The sequence below is a fragment of the Schistocerca americana genome, chromosome 4 (assembly GCF_021461395.2).
Source record: "Schistocerca americana isolate TAMUIC-IGC-003095 chromosome 4, iqSchAmer2.1, whole genome shotgun sequence".
Taxonomy (NCBI): domain Eukaryota; kingdom Metazoa; phylum Arthropoda; class Insecta; order Orthoptera; family Acrididae; genus Schistocerca; species Schistocerca americana.
Window position 1 is genome coordinate 394,440,358 of NC_060122.1, and position 20,889 is coordinate 394,461,246.

The following is a 20,889-nucleotide window of genomic DNA, read 5'->3' on the forward strand; positions in this document are numbered from 1 at the left end:
ACGGATTGCGTCCTTCATTGGGCCAAACATATGTAAATCCGACGGTGCGAGATCGAGGCTGTAGGGTGCATGAGGAAGAACAGTCCACTGAAGTTTTGTGAGCTCCTCTCGGGTGCGAAGACTTGTGTGAGGTCTTGTGTTGTCATGAAGAAGGAGAAGTTCGTTCAGATTTTTGTGCCTACGAACACGCTGAAGTCGTTTCTTCAATTTCTGAAGAGTAGCACAATACACTTCAGAGTTGATCGTTTGACCATAGGGAAGGACATCGAACAGAATAACCCCTTCAGCATCCCAGAAGACTGTAACCATGACTTTACCGGCTGAGGGTATGGCTTTAAACTTTTTCTTGGTAGGGGAGTGGGTGTGGCGCCACTCCATTGATTGCCGTTTTGTTTCAGGTTCGAAGTGATGAACCCATGTTTCATCGCCTGTAACAATCTTTGCCAAGAAATTGTCACCCTCAGCCACATGACGAGCAAGCAATTCCGCACAGATGGTTCTCCTTTGCTCTTTATGGTGTTCGGTTAGACAACAAGGGACCCAGTGGGAACAAACCTTTAGTATCCCAACTGGTAAACAATTGTGGCAGCACTACCAACAGAGATGTCAAGTTGAGCACTGAGTTGTTTGATGGTGATCCGTCGATCATCTCGAACGAGTGTGTTCGCACGCTCTGCCATTGCAGGAGTCACAGCTGTGCACGGCCGGCCCGCACGCGGGAGATCAGACAGTCTTGCTTGACCTTGCGGCGATGATGACACACGCTTTGCCCAACGACTCACCGTGCTTTTGTCCACTGCCAGATCACCGTAGATATTCTGCAAGCGCCTATGAATATCTGAGATGACCTGGTTTTCCGCCAAAAGAAACTCGATCACTGCCCGTTGTTTGCAACGCACGTCCGTTACAGACGCCATTTTAACAGCTCCGTACAGCGCTGCCACCTGTCGGAAGTCAATGAAACTATACGAGACGAAGCGGGAATGTTTGAAAATATTCCACAAGAAATTTCCGGTTTTTTAAACCAAAATTGGCCGAGAAAAAAAATGTGTTGCATTACTTATTGAACTGCCCTCGTATATAGAGAACAATAGTGGTCCTTTCACACTTCCCTGGGGCACTGCTGACGATATCCTTGTCTCTGATGAACACTCACCGTCGAGGGCAACGTACTGAGTTATATTATTTAGGAAGTCTTTGAGCCACTCACATATCTGCGAAGTTACTCCATATGCTCGTACCTTCGGTATCAGCCTGCGGTCGCGCATTCTCATCAACAAAAACGAAGTCTGTATCGAAAGCACCCCAGAAAAGATGCACATGGGAAAGGAGTACAGTGTCACAGTAACTTTAACCGGCGAGTGTAGCGTGTCCAAAGAGTAGGAGGTAAGTACGTCAATGCACCAAAACACGTGGATCGCCACAATAATGCATTACGTGTTCCCAACTCCCGCCATATGAGGGAGGATGTGTACACAGCAGTATACATAATAATGAAAGATTCTGTATAATAGTTCTCTGTGACAGGTCTATTGAGTTGAAAACTGCGTTACAAAAAATTTATATCGCCTATCGGAATAACGTATTAAATTGCAGATGTCTTGCACAGGAAAGTTGCCGAGAGATCTTCTCTAAGAACGAAAGATCGTCCCAAGTTGTAGCGGTGGTTGCTAGCTGGATATATAGTAGAGTGCCAGAGCAAGAGGTAAAACAACGGAGCACAACAGTCGACTTTTCCTAAAGTGTGACACAGCGGACGATGACTTCTCGTTGCGGCGGACGTCCTCGGGCGCGCCTCCACCTGCGCCTCATATTTTCTGGTTTCACCCACTCTGGCAGCCGCGCGGCGCGCCAGAGGAACAAAAGAGGGTCCGCCTTGTCGCCGTAATGAACGCGGGAATTAACTCGCGGCGGGAGGCCGCGTTAACGCAATTACAGCCGCCTCGGCGTCACGCGCAAAAAAGAAACGTCCGCCCACAACAAAGCGACGGCCTGCGCCTTGATTCCAGCTCTGAACTGACCCCCACCCCCACCTCCACCGACCACAATTACGGCGTGCCTCAACCGAGCGCCGCCGCCGCGCTGGACGCGCTAGCTGCAGGAATACCCCAGCACCCGCCATTCAAGTAGAGAAATGACGTAGGCGACGTGTTGGAAACATAAAATTAGCAATAACGAGGAAACTAACGCACGGGTTATACAGTAAGATACACTCATAGGCACTTTCGCATGCACTGCAACAACCTAAGTCTGGCTCCTGGAGCGCTATGACATCTGTGCGAACTCTTCCGACAAGTGAGTAGCATCCTTTTATACGTATTGCACAGCTTTAATACACTGAACCATTAAGCTTCCTAACGAATCCCATTGACGAATAATTCGACCACAATACGAGGGGGCATTCAATACGAAATACTGGTATACCAGGTTTTTTTTTCTGAAACCAGGCTGTTCTTATTTAGGATTCCAACACCATATTATTCCCAACTGTTTTGGTTACAAAAGCCTGTTTTTCAGCAAAATCTCCGTTCAGTGCGATGGCCTCACGCCACCTTGCCGACTTGTACGCCCGCATTGTGGCACTCTACTAGTAGGCATTTGAGTAGGGTGACCAAATTATTTTCGGTGAAAGCCGGGACACATTCACACGGGTGCCAATGGACACCTCATTCCACATGTACCCAGGTTTCTTAATTTTAAATATTAATGTTTTGTTGATACATTTTGTTAACCCGATTATTATAACTAATAAGAGGATACAAAAGATTGATATAATCTACATTATCTGTATAATTAACGACATTTAATAAACGTATACAGTAATAAAGAAATGTATTACGATTTTACAAAATTTTACCGCCATTCAACTATTAATCAATTAATATTAACATGAGCTTTAATATTACTGAGCACTTGTAGATGGAATTGACTGTCTTTGGAGAAAAGGGTATTTTTCACTGCCCCCAGCCTTCTTGATCATGTCTTTGTTCTTTGAGACACAGTGATAAAACTCGGCACAAACCATTTTGCAGTTGTACAGGATCTGCAGGATTGCTTCAAGAGAGTCCACCTCCATTCTGTTTCTTTCATCAGTCCACTGGATATTCATGAACGAAAATATTCTTTCCACATTGGCATTATGTGCTGGGATTGCAAATAAATACCTTGCAATTATTACCAACTCAGAGTGATGCTGAAGACAGTCACAGTTTTTAAAAAAACTCACCCACTTCTCATGACATTCCAATGGTGTTATTTTCATCATTCCACTTGTGAAGACTCTTCAACAAAATTTGTCAGTATGCCGAACTGATCAAAGCGAATGAAATCATCGATTTCAATCTCTTTACTCTTCAGATGAGAAACTGTCTCTTCAACACTTTCCCATTTTGGAACTCTCTTCAGTAACATCCAATCAAACACCGGCGATCGGGATAAATATGAGGCGCTCGACTTGCTGAGATATTCTACACAAGTGTCATAAAACTTGTTAACTTCTGCTCTAAAACTCCTTTCCGCTGCTTCTGATACTTCTGCTCTTTTAAGCACAGATTTAACATTAAAAGAAATGAACTGCTATTCTCTCCTCTTAGTTAGTTTCCAGAGTATTTTTCAAAACATCATTAACCTCTATTACACTTTCCGTGCCTTCCTCAATTTCCTTTATCCCATGCTGCAAAGTGCTAAGCTGACTGTGAATAAACCATAAGTAGGCTTCACTTACAGGGTTACTGAAAAACTGAACCAATATTTTGGAGGCTTTGTCTTCATTTAGGAAAAAATCTTTTAACGGTTCAAACAGGCGGATTTTCTTTCAACTGCTGGAAACAGTGATAACCAGTGAGTTTCATATATTCAGTTCCCACGTAATCACAGAACTCCTTAAGCCTCTCTGTTCTAACAGTATATATGTAAAAGTGTGAGTATACCTTCATGACGATAGTTTCAACATCACAGCTTAAACTGTCAGCAGATGTCTGCACACTGTTGTGTAAAACATGTGCAGGGCACCCTATGCCTTCAATTTTTTCATGTAATGTTGCCTTCAATTTGGTAAATACGTTGCATTTGCCTTGTCTTTTTAAACCACCAAAGTTTGTGTTGGTGTTGTCTCCACAAAATGCCACGCATTTATTTTTCTCAAGATCAAACATTTCTATAGTATTCATACAAAATCTTGAAATTTCGTCAGATGTTTCATTAGGTAGGGAACTCACCTTCAAAAGTTTGGTCTGAATTCCCTGATTAATATCGAAAAACTGAACAACAAACGGAAATATTTTAGTGGCTTTATGATTGCTGGCATCAGTGGATACCCCTTGAAAGAAGACTTTTTGATATGTTCAAGGCTTTCCTTTACACTCTGGGGAGCAATAACTCCTTTCACTAAGGCTGACACTTTAGTTCTTGCTGAACTAAACTTTTTTGCAATGGAAGAATCATCAAACACAATGCTGTTAAGCTTATTAGTACAATCACTAGATCTATAAGTTTGGTGATGTTTTACAGTGTGGTAGGCTAGTGTACGCTCGGCTGCTCAAACTTCCGTCTCTTCACTTGGCTGATGTTTCAAAAAATAATTTTGTAGAGTTTTACTGCAGCTCGGTGCACTGTATCTGTCTGTGTTTCTTTGACCTGATGTGATCAACTATGTCGGAACGTCCACCATGACTTATACTAATAAAACAGTTACATACGGAACACTCTGCTTCGTAATCAAAACGACCTTTCTTAATGAAATTCCATTCCTTGGAATAACAGTCACTGAACTTGCAGGCACGTTTCGACATTGCGTTTCACAGTACTGCAGCAATAATACCACTAATATGAGAAAAAAAATATTGCAGTTTGTCTCACAAAACATCAACTGCTACACTGTTCTGACAATGAGTGTGTGAGTAAGTGGCGCGACAATCGGACGGTTTCATAGCTCTGTTGCAATAATACAAATTACTACTTGTTGGCCAAAGTACCGCTCAAAGTAAATTATTGCCAGAGTGTATCAATACTGATACTGTGATTATTAGTATGGGATAATAGAGGTTTTAGACAAATAAGCTAAATATATTAATTTCTTGTGTTTATTTCCTTTAATATAGCGAAATCCCAGAAAGTTTCACGAAATGTATTTAAAAACTGAATTCCGGGAATTTTGAGCGTCCCGAAAGAAATTTTCGGGATACCGGAAAAGGGGGATGAAAACCGGGACAATCCCGGTTTTCCGGGACGTTTGGTCACCCTACGTTAAAGCCAACGTGTTGCTACATCAGTAACACCCTACCGTCCACGTACTGCTTCCCGCAGACTGCATCCTTCATTGTGCCAAACAGATGGAAGCCGGAAGGTGCGAGAACCGAGTTTTAGCAAGGATGAGGAAAAAAAGTTCAAGTAAAGTTTTGTGAGCGTCTCTTGGGTGTGCAGACTTCTGTGAGGCCTGGTGTTTTCATAGAAAAGTAGAAGTTCGTTTGCATTTTTGTGGTTACCGACACCCTGAAGTCGTTTCTTCACTTTTCTGAGGATAACTGCGTGCACCCTGCCGGCATGCAGGACATCGTACAGGTTTGCGCGACCCGTTGTGATGATGACAGACGCCTCGCCCAACAAGTCGGCGTGCTTTCGTTCATTGTCATGTCGGCGTAGACATTCTGCTAGCGTTACAGGTATCTGCGATGCCCTGGTTTTCCGCCAAAAGAAACTCTATTAATTTGCACACATCTATTTATGTAAACAAGAAGTTACATCTGGGAGCAAAGCGGTGATCTCGTCAACCAGCAAACGAAATCATTAACCACACAGAAATCCGCTGACCTAAAATTCCGTCTATAACTAAATTCAGTCCATCACAGAGAGAATACAGAATAATCCATTACGGAAATTTGCATCCACGAGACGTTTCTTTTAATACGCTAGGGGGGGATAGAAAAAGGGGAACATATGTGCAGCATACTTACTGTCTGACCACGTCTATCGTAAGAATTCACGGACCATCCTGACCAATAATCTGCAACATATAGTGATAATATTGCGTCTGCAACCGAGAACTCGCTCCCATTTCCATGTGAAAGACGGCAATGAATCTAGATACGGGTACTGGTGGACAAATGTCGAACGGACACGCTGGTCTATGTCGCCGCACTGTGCTAACCAGCAACAGAAGCTGCAAGCCCTGTTTCATATAAAATTGCAATCGTTATGAAAAACGATAAGTGAACACAACTCGCGCAAAGCCAGTGGAATAAAGAGTACAATTAGGAATTATAGCAAAATTTAACCCCCGGAACACATTCTGCACGGGATGAATGGCTACATCTCACCAAATAAACCTGAATTCAAGGCTGCTTAAGTGTGCATAATTCATCTCCAGACCCCAGAACAGGGCTTTTTCCTCCTCCTAAAACTTCTCTTCCATTATTTTAGCACACAAGTGCTCAAAAATCTCGCGGTAAAACTGTGGCCACTCGCCCAGATGTATCTCAAGCAGCACAGTACATGGCGGCCTAGGATCGACTATTGCGGGCTGCATAGGGGAGACGCCTTACACGACTAGCGCAAGTGCAGAACAGCTCTATAGTAATAATGAAACGAGGTTAGTGGTCACGTTACATGGTACTGAAAGATCTCGAAGATCGGGGAGGAGGTGGTGAAGCACATAAGTTATTTGAGTGAAGGCTTTAGATTTATGCCAATTTCTAGCAACTGAAGACTGTAACCACATCTGACAGTCGAGGAAGTAAGCAAAAACGGGGGGGGGGGGGGGGGGGGGGGGGAAGGAGGGGGGGGGGACAATAGTGATTCACAGGGGGTAGTGGTGTACTTATGATATCAAATTGATAGCTAATTAATGAAGCTGACAAATTAAAACACTACTGCCCTTAACCTATTGCTCTCCCAAGTGGTTTTTCATGTTAGCCCCATCCCTCTTCATCCCAGAGGTACCTTTAAAAGACATTTCCCCCTTCCCTCCAAACCTCCCCTTTCGCTCCCATTAACCTGTTGCTCTTCTAAGTTGTTTTCCATGTAACCCCCACCCCTCCTCATTCCAGAGGTCCTTAACATATCGTTCTGCTAAGTGGGTTTGCATGTAACACCCACTTCTCCTTTCCCCACCTGTGGGTTGATCTGTGACCCCCTACAGATAATGTGTCCTTCTGAGAACTGACAGGAAAACGACTCAGTCTGTGCTGAACTATTGGAGAAGTAGGATCTTGCGACACAAAATTCGAGTCAAAGTCAATAACATATTGTGGAATTCAGTTTGCATATTCTTTATGTAATCAGTCTCTTGAGACAGGGCTCCTCCCCACCCTTTTGCCACTTTCCTCTGCCCTCCCTCATCTGCAAATTGGCGAGAAAAAGTTTCAGTATATGCTGAGCTGCGAGACTGGAGGATCTCATGGCATGAAATGGGTAGAATATTCGAGCATTATTTCCTTTATTGATTTAAAATTAATTAAATTAATTAATTAATTTGTGGGAAAAACTAGTGTAAGTTCTAAGGGACCAAACTATGGTGGTCATCGATCCCTAAGCGTACACACTACTTAATCTAACTTAAACTAACTTAAGCTAAAGACACCACACCCACCCATCCCCGAGGGAGGATTCGAACCTCCGAAGGGTGGAGCCGCGCGTGCCGTGACAAGGCGCCCTAGACCGCGCAGCTACCCCGCATGGCCTAATTTGTGGAAATACTGGGTTGTGGTACTCTTTATTTGGGCGGGAAAACTAGTCCGTTCTTATGATGTCAAAACTGCGACATCAAAAATGATGGCAAATTGTCCATTTGCACTAGCCTATTAAATTAATCGTTAAACAGTTTATAGGAGTCAAATAGATGGCTTAAAACAAACACCACCACCTTACCATTGTTCTTCTTTGCAATAAAACATGTTTTCAATATTTGAGAATCACACACAAACATTTTGAAAATCAAGTAATTAACTTTTTGCCACAAATAGATCATAGCGCTACATATATCTGAGGTCTTCTATGCACAGACGTTTGAGGACACAAGCATTCTCCTCCACCGTTACGTTTCCACTTAAACTAAATATATCTAGCGAGAGAAAGCCTTCCAATGACACACACTTGTGATGTGAAGCGCACACCATCCGCTGACTGCCAGGTACCCACAGCCGAGCTGACCATGAGAGGATGGATACCTACACCCGTGCTAGCCACGCTGGCAGTCGTGCTCGTTTCTCCAGCCGTACCAGACAGAGTCTCCAGAGGCTGTCATTGTACGACCAAGCAGTCCACCGATCAGTTTACCCGGGGTGATAATCGTTCAGCGCAAACACTCGCCGTATTGAATCTTCTCACACAGCACACATGTCTGTTTTTGTCGATGCTCACGCAGCATACTGGTTACATCGATATTCAGCCATCCTATGGCGCTGCTGCCGGACTTGTCCCCACAACAGTAGCCAAGATAGGACAGGTCGGAGAGGTACCCGCCGGTGGATGAGGCTGAGTCGCAGCTTCCGGTCACCGACACCTCGTGACTGCCCCTGTCACTGGCTGTGGCACACTGTGAGAAAAGCAGTTGTGGCCTTGATGTATAGTTCTAACCACAGTTCCAGCCCCAACATAGACTCTCCCCAGTTTAAAGAATCCCCTTTACCCAATCCGAGACAGAGTTATTGTTTTCTTCATACGTCTAGAATTTCTCATGACATAGGTAGATTCCTCCCTCTTATAAGAATTATTTTAGAATACAGAAGAAATCGGAGCATACACGCATTTTCAAATGACTGAAGTATCGTTACTTATAGCAAAAATCCTTAAGCAAAATGTTCTCTCATCAGGTGAAAGAATCTGTTCTGATCAGCTTAATATTTGTCACATTCTTTATCATAGGACTAGAATATTAAAGTCATTTTCAGCCTCATGATGAAGTGCTAAGAGCATACTCAAGCTTTGTCACAGGATGCCTCCTCACTTTCGAATTCTGTTAAAGCAGACTCATCACCACCGACGAAGTCTCTAAAGGTGGGGGGGGGGGGGGGGGGGGTGGCAGAGGAGTTGTAAATATCAAGTTAATACTACTTTGCACTTTGTCAATTCGGTAATATAGCTGATTTTTTTATTATGATGGTCATCTCTCCCTGTGTAGGTGGGCATTTCAGATTTCCTTAAAAGATCTCGCCGAAACAAAAAACGCCTTTTAACCGCTCCAACCCGCGAATCATTTCCGTGGTATTCTCGCCCGCGCTTTCACTCACCCGGCGGTTCGTCATTTACATCAAATTGATAGACTAATTTATTAAATTTATTAGATAGTCTGAATACACTCATCAGGTAACTGTCACAGACACTTCTGTGACGTCTCTAGAGACTTCCAGCTAGTTAGTTGCTTCCTTTGATACCAAAATGGGTATCGTACACTACTTATGTTCTATCTGTTGGTTGCCGTATTATGCTGGTGCAAGTAAGTGACTTAGAATTCTCGTATACTGTCCTCAGACAGATCCTGCTGAGATCTGTCAAACTATGGGGGCAGGAACATTTGATACCAAGCCTTAATTGTCTTAAAATCTGGTGACTCCCTCTGGAATTCACGTCGGAAATTTCTGTACAATGTAATGGGTGGTTGAGTTTCCGCATACCACTCCATGCATTGGGTTCTCTCTTGAGATGTAGTCATTTCTGGCAATTATTTAGCACCTGAAACAAAGCAAAAGGAATTGTTCAGGAAAAATTTACACATAGCTATGTGAGTTGCTTTAAGAAAAAAGTCACTGAAGTTTCAAATGGTTCAAATGGCTCTAAGCACTACGGGACTTAACATCTGAGGTCATCGGTGCCCTACACTTAGAACTACTTAAACCTAACTAACGTAAGGACAACACACACATCCATGCCCGAGGCAGGATTCGAACCTGCGACCGTAGCAGCAGCGAGGTTCCGGACTGAAGCGCCTATAGCCGCTCGTCCACAGCGGCCGGCCTAAAGTATTATGTGGACCCTTTGCACTTTTTCTTTTCTCGGGTTGTGCTTGATACGATTCAGCTTTTTAAGAAAGTTTATTCAATTGTAATTTTTTAACTACAATGATAAATTTAATTTATTCTGGGATATTCTTCATCAATACAGTTCATTCAAGTAATATTATTTTATAATGCTTCAATTTTGTTAACAGTGCTTAGAAAATTATAAAATTTGCGGGGAAAAAATTACAGAAGGACAGTTTTACAGGAAGCGGAAGGCGAGTGAGGGGTGAAGTTCTGCCATGAGCACTGAAAGTAAAGATACGTGAGATGATGAAAGGAGTGAGAAATGGACGGGATTACTTTCGTACGTATTGAACGGATCCCGACTTTGTTCGTCAAAGCTCATGCAGAGCCATGACAAATGCCCTAATTACCATGGACAAGTGAGACAGCGATGTCTCTTTCTGTTGTGACAGTATCGCCTATGAATAAATGTCCTCGACATAATTTGCTCGTGTTGCTTGTTTTAAGAACATTCGCCCGTGCGTGTATAGCCGAAACAGGGAGTAATCCAGCAGCTCCACCGCCGGCAAGTCCATCTCGCGCACGCGAGACGGAATTAGGGGAGTGCCGCTGTAATTAGCGGGGCTGGGCTGCCCGTCTCCTTTCTGCTGTGTGGGGCCGCCACCGCCCGTTCTGCGAGCAGCAGGGGCTTAGCGGCTGCACGGGCGGGAATGTTATTTCCTAATGCGACGCGGACGCTGTTCCTCGCGCCTCGTTTCCGCCCAGGCCTTCAATTGTATTTCACAGCAGTTTCGCATCCCTCCCGAATACTCGCTGCACGCCCAAACAACGCGAGCTCGTCAGCCGCATCGATCGGGACGCGACTCAACCACCGTGGTGTCGCACCTACCACAGGGCTGTGATTTAAGTCTGTTACGGCAAGAGTTGTTGCCGCATACGACGAAACAGTACGAATAAAAGAAGATTTTCTTGCGTCCGTGACACAGTTTTTAAAAATAATTTTCATTCTCGGGCCATTTCAGACTCAGTCAATCTTTGGGTTCCGGTCTTTTCACTCAGTCTCAGCAGTGGGAAGAATGTCGCAGGTGTACCCAATCGAAATATTTGGTAGCTGATTTCCCGGCCTAGGATTAGTGTCGAAACCGAAGAATATATCCTAGAGACCTTATGTGGAACCGGGCGTTTTCACTTTCCCTCACTCACACACACACACACACACACACACACACACACACACACATATTAACAAATCGTTTTTTCTGAAACGATGACCAACCACGTCACGCATAGTTTCGCTTCTTAAGGTATGACTTAACGAAGTTTATCTCCTGACGGGTAAACCTACATTTTCTCGGTCGAAAGATCATAGCAGCACGAGCCACGGCTCGTAATACATCTCCCAGAGTCTCGCAGTGGTCTGCGATCGACACACAACGTCGCCCTCCTGGTGAGTCCGGAACCAAGACCGCATGTAGTGTCCGTATGAACGGCACCACCCATAGGCTTAACCCGAATGGCAGAACTGTGTACTCGTAGCTCGTGCTTCGACCAGGGTCGCCATATACACTGATGGAGAAAGATCGCAATATCAAGAAGGAGTTGTGTGACATGAACGAAAGCTGGTAGGCGTGTTTCTACGTCTGAAAGATGATGTCTATTCCATTTTCGCGCCAGTTGCATAAGAGTTGCGTTAGTAGCGCCCATATGAGGATGCAGATCAGGTTTGGTTCAGATACGCGTTGCAACGGTCGTGATCTTCTGGGAGGCGTTCGATACAGTTCCGCACTGTCGCCTGATAAACAAAGTAAGAACCTACAGAATATCAGACCACCTGTGTGGCTGGATTGAGGAGTTTTTAGCACAAATAACACGTTAAAGTGACCTCTGGGGTGCCACAGAGGAGTGTTATGGGACCATTGCTTTTCACAATATATATATAAATGACCTAGTAGATAGTGTCGGAAGTTCCATGCGGCTTTTCGCGGATGATGCTGCAGTATACAGAGAAGTTGCAGCATTAGAAAATTGCAGCTAAATGCAGGAAGATCTGCAGCGGATAGGCACTTGGTGCAGGGAGTGGCAACTGACCGTTAATATAGACAAATGTAATGTATTGCGAATACATAAAAAGAAGTATCCTTTATTGTATGATTAGATGAAAGCAGAACAAACACTGATAGCAGTTACTTCTGTAAAATATCTGGAAGTATGCGTACGGAACCATTTGAAGTGGAATAACCATATAAAATTAATTGTTGGTAAGACGGGTGCCAGGTTAGTCCAATCAACAAAGGAGGTAGCTTACAAAACACTCGTTCAATCTATACTTGAGTATTGCTCATCAGTGTGGGATCCGTACCAGGTCGGGTTGACAGTGGAGATAGAGAAGATCCAAAGAAGAGCGGCGCGTTTCGTCACAGCGTTATTCTGCGTCGCGGTGTACCTTGTTGTCCAGGTTTCGAGAGGGTGCCTTTCTGGTTGAGGTATCGAATATATTGCTTCCCCCTATTTATACCTCCCAAGGAGATCACGAATGTAAAATTAGAGAGATTCGAGCGCGCACGGAGGCTTTCCGGCAGTCGCAGTCGTTCTTCCCGCGAACCATACGCGACTGGAACAGGCAAGGGAGGTAATGACAGTGGCACGGAAAGGGCCCCCCGCCACACACCGTTGGGTGGCTTGTGGAGTATAAATGTAGATGTAGATGTGCCTTTGTGACTGGGTGTAGTGACCTGATGTTAGTCACGAATGCCTTTAAGGCGACACAGACCCCATTGTCAGCACGTCAGTGAGTTTGAACGTGGTCGTGTAACAGATCTACAAGAAGTTGCATTTTCTTCCTGCGATACCGCAGAAAGACTTGTAGGAATGTAACCGCTGTATCTGACTGCTCGCAGCAGTGGTCACGAGAATGTATGGTCGCAAGAAGTCCGGGCTCCGGACGGCCACGTGGCACTACCGAGAGGGAAGACCATCGTGTTCGGCATATGGCTCTGGCGCGTCGTACTGCATCTGTAGCAGCTGTTTGAGCAGCAGTTGGCACCACAGTGACATAACAAATGTTACAACTCCGTTCAAGGACAGCTCCGGGCGAGACGCCCAGTAGCGTACATTCCACTGATCCCAAACCACCACCATTTGCGATTTCAGTGGAGTCATGCGAGGGCTTGTTGTAGGGCAGGGCGGAGGTCTGTTGTGTTTTTGCTGAAAGCTGGTTCTGCCTATGTACTGAAAGGTGGCTACAGTGAGCCACAGCGCCAGAGATTGCGCCAAAGAGTTTTATTCCGCCGCCTCCACTGGCAGTGCTTGTCGAGGACTCGTAGTAGGCAGTGTTTGTTGAGATGTGCTAGTGAAAAGTGCTTGTCGAGAACTCGTAGTAGGAGTGCTTGCTGAGATGTCGTAGTGAAAAGTTCTTGTCGAGAAGTCGTAGTGGAGAGTGCTTGTTCCATGTTTTATGCAGTTGTTTTATGGGATAGACAGCAGATGTTGTTCTAATGGAGATATTGTAATGATTAGAGTGCTTTTCATCAATATATATGAAGGTAACAAAACTGGCTTTATTTTTCATTATTTTAATGTCGTAAATAATGCGTCATTACAGGTTCAGTCAACAAAGCATCTGGCTTGTGTTCTTGTATTAGAGTGTAATTCTGGTTTTCTTGCGCAATTATAGTATTTCTAATTTTTTTTATCACTTCAGTATAAATGGTATTTGAAGTTTCTTGTCTTATTGAAGACGAACCGTGCCAGTTGCGTACGTTGAATCACACTTCCACACACAGAACAGTTATACTTGTGCTTTGTTGGGTTCCGTATGATTGTTAGCCGCGCGTGCCGTATGATTGTTCGCCTGCGCAACGATGATATTCTGTACCCATTCATAGAACTTGTGTTAAGTGAAATACTGAACGTTTATTTTCAACAAGGTGGTGCAACCGCGCATACAGCTCGGGTTTCAATGTCACTGCTTACTGATGTTTTTGGTGATCGCATAATTTCACAGGGACTTTTGTCCCCACGATCGCCTGACCTAACACAGCTTGACTTTTTCTTCTGGGATACAGCGAAAGCAACTGTCTACAAAAATCGTCCAAAATCCATCGATGGATTGAAAACTGCAATATCCACTTTCACTGCTTCTGTTACAGAAGAATTGCTACAACTTGTGTTTGGAAACATGATTAAACGAATTGAATTGTGTATTCAACAACAGGGAAGGCGGGGGGGGGGGGGGGGGGGGGGAGAGGAGACTTTCAACAGTTGATGTGAAAATTTGTAAGTAAAAATTAATATTCAATAAATTAATAAGTTGCATTTCACTGAGTTTCATTTCGGTATATTCACTGCGGCATACGGCACGCGCGGCTAACAATCATACGGCACTGCGGAGAGAGGTTTTGAACATCCCTTATAACTACACTACGGAGATCATTTAATACGACTAGAACGGACCTCGTTTCCAGCACTTTTCCTTTGTTAGCTTAACGAACGAGATGGTTAACTAAATTTGTTGAAAAGCTTTGATTCTGTCCCTGTAACCTCTACCCTCTCCGAAGTAACTTCACTTGTGGTGGAATATATTGTTTTATGTGTATACTGAATTGCGTTTGGTCTTAAGTAAGTACTGCTGTTAGGATTACCTCCCATTTATGTAACTTTACATTTTTTCTCCTACCGCATCTGCTGTCTGTTCCCTTGCAATTTGATTCTGCCATGTACCGCCATTATAAGTAAGCTAGTACAGTTATCATTCATGTTCTAAACTGTTGCTGTACTTAACATGAGTTATTTTTCCACCCACAATAATGTGATGGAATCCATCTTACTTAAACTTCCATTTTCCCAACTCCTGACATCACTCCCCCCAAATGATCAACCAGAAGATTTCTCAGAAGCATCATGTAAGAGAAAAATGCTTTATGCTCATGTAACGCACAGCTGTCCACGTCTAGTCGAAACAGATAACTGAGAGCGTTTTCGTTGAGACATTTAATATCAGGGTTTCGTATATTCCAGTTCCCGATCGGTCGACCTTGCACACACGTGAGTATTCAGCACTAAGAAAGTTACTTGGTCCGTTAGTTCTGAAGATTAATGCGGTGACACAAAGGCAAGGAAAATTTAAAAGTGCGACGACAAGAAAATCAACAGGTAAGTACTCTCTGATCGTTCTACAGATGTCTACGCTATGATATGTAACAAAATAGGTATCACTGTGTCTTTTTACGCGACACGAGATCCAAAAAATTCTAACAAGTCATTAAAAGTTTCAGATGTTTTCCTCAAGTAATTGTCGGATATGTTTCAGGGAACTCGTGAAACTTGGCTGCATTAAAGCAATTTGTTAATTTGCTACCGGTTTTGGTCAACGACCATCACTGTCACGAAAAATTTGTTATTGAAAATCACATGTCAGTTATGTAGAACCGTAAAATTGCGTTAGCTGTCAAAATCGTGAATGACAGTACAAAAGAACAGTCATTTTCCTTCATCAGGAACCGTCCTGTTGATGAAGGTTGCTGATGTGGGGAAAATTATTGTTCTTCTGTATTTTGTGCATGAATTTGACAGTTAATGCGATTTTATGGTTCGATATATATGACATGTGGCTTGTATTAACCATTTTTTCATGTCAGATGATGGTCGTTGACCGAAACCGGTGGCAAATTAATGAACTGCTGCAGTTCAGCCTAGTGTTATGAGATTCCTGAAACATCAGAAGTTGGTTTCTTCATTGGCAGAACGTGAATATAGCTGTAATCCGAATGCTCTCTCCGTAATATGTCCTTCAACAGATTTTCACATTATAGTAACCCATTAATTAAACCATTCCTTTGGCATAGAGCAACGCGTTCTTATCTTATTGTTAATACACAATGCTTGGTGATGTATTGTCTACATTAACACACATTTTCGCTTGCAAGCAAGAAAAAAAGGAAAAAGATGAGAAGATAAAGCAGTGGTACAGCATGGAGAGAATAGTCGACAACCTCAAGACTGTAAGAACATGCGTTTTTATCAAACTCCTGAAGGGGAACAGCGAGACTGTCAAACAAGAGTGATGATTTACACAGAACTTATTCCAGGCTGCTCCAGCAGTTCTCCATAGCACATGAGCTCTCCTGAGTATCTACGGTAGTGCCCGGAAAAGATTCCTATTTATGTTACTGAGTGATGGTAACGTAAATGACACCTAGCAGCTACTTGACGCTCTATTCATTCGAGGAAATTTTCCTTTCTCTGATAAGCGAAGGTGTCTACATAACAAAATTCTTCGCATAATTAGTTTGCGGCCTAAAGTACAACTTACAGGATTTCCAGTCTTGAAAAGAAAACTAAGAAAGGACAGCTCGATAATTTTCCGTTGTATCCATTTTTGGATTTTATCTTCGCTCTTAGCTTTTGCTGATGTGTACTTGGTTAGTCTAGTTCTTTTTTTATTAATTAATGTTAATGGACGTTAATAACACCTTGTGTCTCCTCTTGAATGACAGCCATCGGTAAGCAAGATTTGAGTCCCGTTGGATAAGGATAAAATAGAAAAATCGACATTTCAAGAACATTTGTACTAATCACGACAATATCTGATACTGGAGTCCGTGGCTTCCAGTAAGTATAGATTCACAGTTATTTTGCAAACTGTTCATTTGCAGATCTGTGTTGACTTTGAAGGTTTCCTCTCCTATTACCGTGTAATTTCAGCGGTGTATATTCAGATTTGCTCTTCAACGGCTCTGGCGCCCCGCGCAGCTTGGCGCCCAAAGTGGACGCTTCTGTCACTCGGGCTTTAAACCGACCCTGGTTATCGCATACGATACCAAACCTGAAATCTTATGATGTCTCCCGGTCTCTTCCACGTATAAAGTCTTCTTTTTAGTAAATTATGCCACGCGCATAATTCTGCCTGGCTGCTTCCCGTTACATTCCTTGTCTCCCACTCCCTTGCCTCTTATTATTTTTTTCTTTTCTTCATTTTCTTACTATCGATCCAGTTTTCATCTTTCACAACTCTTGAATATTTGTTTCATCTGATAATACATTCTTTCTACCTTATAATTATCTACAAGAGCTAATAGGTATGTAAACTTTACACTAAATAACGGTGTCCCACATAAAACCGGTACGTCTCACATACCAGTTAATCGAATTGCTTGTGGAATCGCGTCACTGTCTCTAAAGTTGGCTACACTGCATTTTATCAGGAAGTTAAGCGCAGCTGTATCTTCCTGCGCCAGCTGTTGTGAGAAGTTCTTATTATTGAGTTGTTACAGGAATGGGGTAGTTTTCACTAAAACAGCGAATTGATACTGTGGAGCGTTAAATTAAAGAAGGAGTGGAAAGAAAAGTTTCAAGAGAAGTATCCTGTTATGAAACTCCCCATGACCAGAACTATTCAAGATCTGTACAAGAAATACGGGTTGTAAGATCCGTTCAGAATGTGCAGAGGAATGGACGACCGACTGTGAGGACCCCAGACACTGCGGACAGAATTCGCATGGACGTTGCGACAATACCCTGCAAGTCGGTAAGGAGGCTACCGCAGAAGGATGGTGTACTTCGTACATCGCCTCATCGTGTACTAAAAGCTACGAAACTGAAAGCCAGCGTGTGAGTGCGGTGCGAGACTTGAAATTTGAGTATCAGGAAAAAAAAAAAAAAAAGTTCATTATCGTGACTGGCTGTTTACGTCAGTTGCTAACGGTTGTTTGGACTCCTTGCTTTACTTTGGTCGGACGAGGCCTGGTTTCATTTTTTAGGTGCCAGAAAGGCAGATACTGGTCGTAGGAAGACCCACATATCCTGCGTGAAGAACCTCTCCTTCAGAGAAGACAGGTGTTTGGTAAGCGTTGTCCGGCATGCGCACTATTGGTCCCATATTTTTCAAATACGCCTGAAACAGTACCAGATATCTAGTGATCTTTGTATCTTGCTATGCACAAGTAACACATGCAGAGAAGCTGTGTGCAGCATCCCAACAAGATGGAGCACCGGCTCACACACCCAAACAAAATATGACCCACATCATCAATGAGATCTCTGAAGACAGACTTTTCAGTCGAGGCCTGTGGCCCCCTTGGTCCCCGGTTTTAAAGATCGTGTGATTTTTATTTATTTGACACACTAAAAAGCAATGTGTATGCTGACAATCTTCGCACAACAGACAGTCTTAAACAAAACATTACTAGACAGAATTACAACGGGTTTTTGACAACGTCATCACAAGAAGTCGGCGATACCAGGGTGCCTGTGGCCACCACTTTCAGCATCTATTATAAACATGTAACTACATATTTTTAACGTTAAAATTATCTGGTTTTTTTCCTACTTAGTTCACCGTTACTTGAATCTCGTCGGGAGGCGTACTAGTTTTACGTGGGAGACCCTGTATTAATGGTCAGTGAAAACCACTACAGCTACATTAACGCATGTTTATTATGTCACTACCTGTTTCGTACTTTCCGGATATGAAGTGGTTGCCTGCAGCTAAATAAAACAAGAATTTAGAATAAAAGCTTTAGTATCTCAACGAACGAAATAGTTAGCCCACACTGCCAATATGTACTATAATAATTCTCACCGAGGTGTCCAGTATCATGATACAAATCCCACAACCGATATATCACACTCGACTGGGGCATGTAGTATGTACGTGTGTTAATCTAGCGGAGCGGTCCTGTCTGGAGAATCTAGTGTATACAGAATGTCGGGCCACAAGCACATACTGCTCGCCCTGCTGCCGCCAGGTCGTTGGCAGAATGTTTATGCGAGTATGATCTTTATTTCCTGATTTTGTCTCTAACGTTACACACGACGACAACCAGACATTTTACATCAAGATATTGGCACAACTCGTTGAGGATTCATTATAATACCTTTGGCATTGTGAGTTACCTATTTTATTGGTTAGGTACTATAGCTTTTAGCCTATTTTCTTGTTTTGTCCCATTGGAGTCAACCTGACGATGTTCTGAAAGAACTAAATCGATCGTGATACAATAAATGTGTATTAACAAATCTGTGGTGGATGTCATTAATGTTAATATACACTTGTACTACTGCGGTAGGTGTTGGCTTCGTGTTTATCTTGCCACTAAAATGACTATGCTGTTTGTAGTAACTTACCTACATTTCGACTATTTTTTGCGTTATTGGACTGTGTGACCGCAATTTCATTTTGTGTTGTAGAGAATGACTGTACTTTCGGGTTGTTGACATTAATTAACCATAATTTCACTTTATGTTACAAAATGCCTGACCTCTTATCTTTTCTACCAAAGAAATAAAATATGATGTACTCTTTAACAAGAAGTACACGATTCAAAAGACAGGGGATTACTTGTATCAACGTTAGGTGTGTTAAATCTATTTTGATACAGGCGATTCCTGTCGTCCTATTGCATGGCTTGAGAGCCTCACTTTCAGTGTAGGCAACAATTAAAATCATTAGTCATTTATTGGCTATGTTATGTCAGGTGACCCCTAAGAAGGAAGTGAGACTGGTGTCCCAGTGTTTTCTATCGAGGTACACAGGTGGCACGTGCAATACGACATTGTATTGCAGTGCTTGTTGGAAGCGCAGTCTGTTTGATCCGAAAAGAATGGACTTTCGGTCGTGTTGCTGCCGATGCCAATGCTTCTCCATGTGTCATCCGCAGGTTGTGGACACGCTACAGGGAGACAGGTCAGTATACAAGGCGAGTTGGACCAGGTCGCCGACGTATTACAGCCCAAAGTGAAGACCGATATCTGGCCATCTCTGTATTTCGGCATCGTGCGGATACCGCCAGAGCACTGGAAGACGATCTCAGAAGGGTAACTGGAGCCGCTGTGTCCGACCAGACCGTAATGAACAGGTTACGAGAACGGTCTTCACGACCCAGACGTCCTGTTCGAGTACCGCGCTTGACACGACAACATCTTGCAGCTCGCCTTCAGTTCTGCAGTTCTCATGTCAACTGGCAACTTGGGCGCTGGCAAAGCGTGTTATTCACAGACGAGTCCAGATATTCTCTGATGCAAGGTGATGGCCGTGTGCATTTGCGGAGACGCATGGTGAGCAGTACCTGCCAAATGTTGTCCAGGAAACTAACAGATTTCCAAGGTTCTCTGACGTTGAGGAGACGCTTCACTGTTAACATCCATACGGTCTTGTAGTTGTCCATGGTTGCCTTACCGCCACGAAGTACATAGAACAGGCCTTGTTGGACCATGTGCAGGCTGCTGCATACGGTCGTGCCCCTGAATTCCTTCTGATGCCAGGACCTATGTGGCGGGCGTGAACAGGGCTGTTTTGCGAAGTTTGGACGTTGTAGTAATGGAACAGCGGCGGTGCGCTCCGACCTAAACTCCATCGTGCATATGTGGGACATGCACGAGAGACGTGTTCGTCGTCGTGCTGTTCCACCAAAGACTCTCCGAGAACTCTCATGTGCTCTCGTTGAAGAATGAGGAGTAGCACAGGGCTACCTCCACTAGGTGTCAGGCAGTGCTAAGCGCTCATGTAGGGCTGCAAGCTCTCAAAGTCCAATGAAAAGCAAACGGGATGTCGAGATGAATAACTGTTTCCTTTTTGTTTTCTACACCTTGCAACACTACACGGGTCTTGCGGTTTCATTTGAAAGATAGGCGACTGCAAGTTTACACCTTGAGCAGTCGCCTTAACTTGTAAGCCTTCCAATTCTCTACCTGGCTATGCGTCCATTAAATTGAACCTCCCCTCTGACAATGGTTGCTATTGCTGGCCGGTATTGAAGGTTATCACTTTTATCAGAATCGTAAATAAAAATTGAAAACTGAGAAAAATTAATAAACAGGTGGCCCTGCCATCATTAACCTCGAATAGTGATGGATGATTGATGTATACCAACACGGACTTAATTTTTAGTAGAAATGGCAAGAATTTATTAATCATAAAATATGACAAAAACACAAG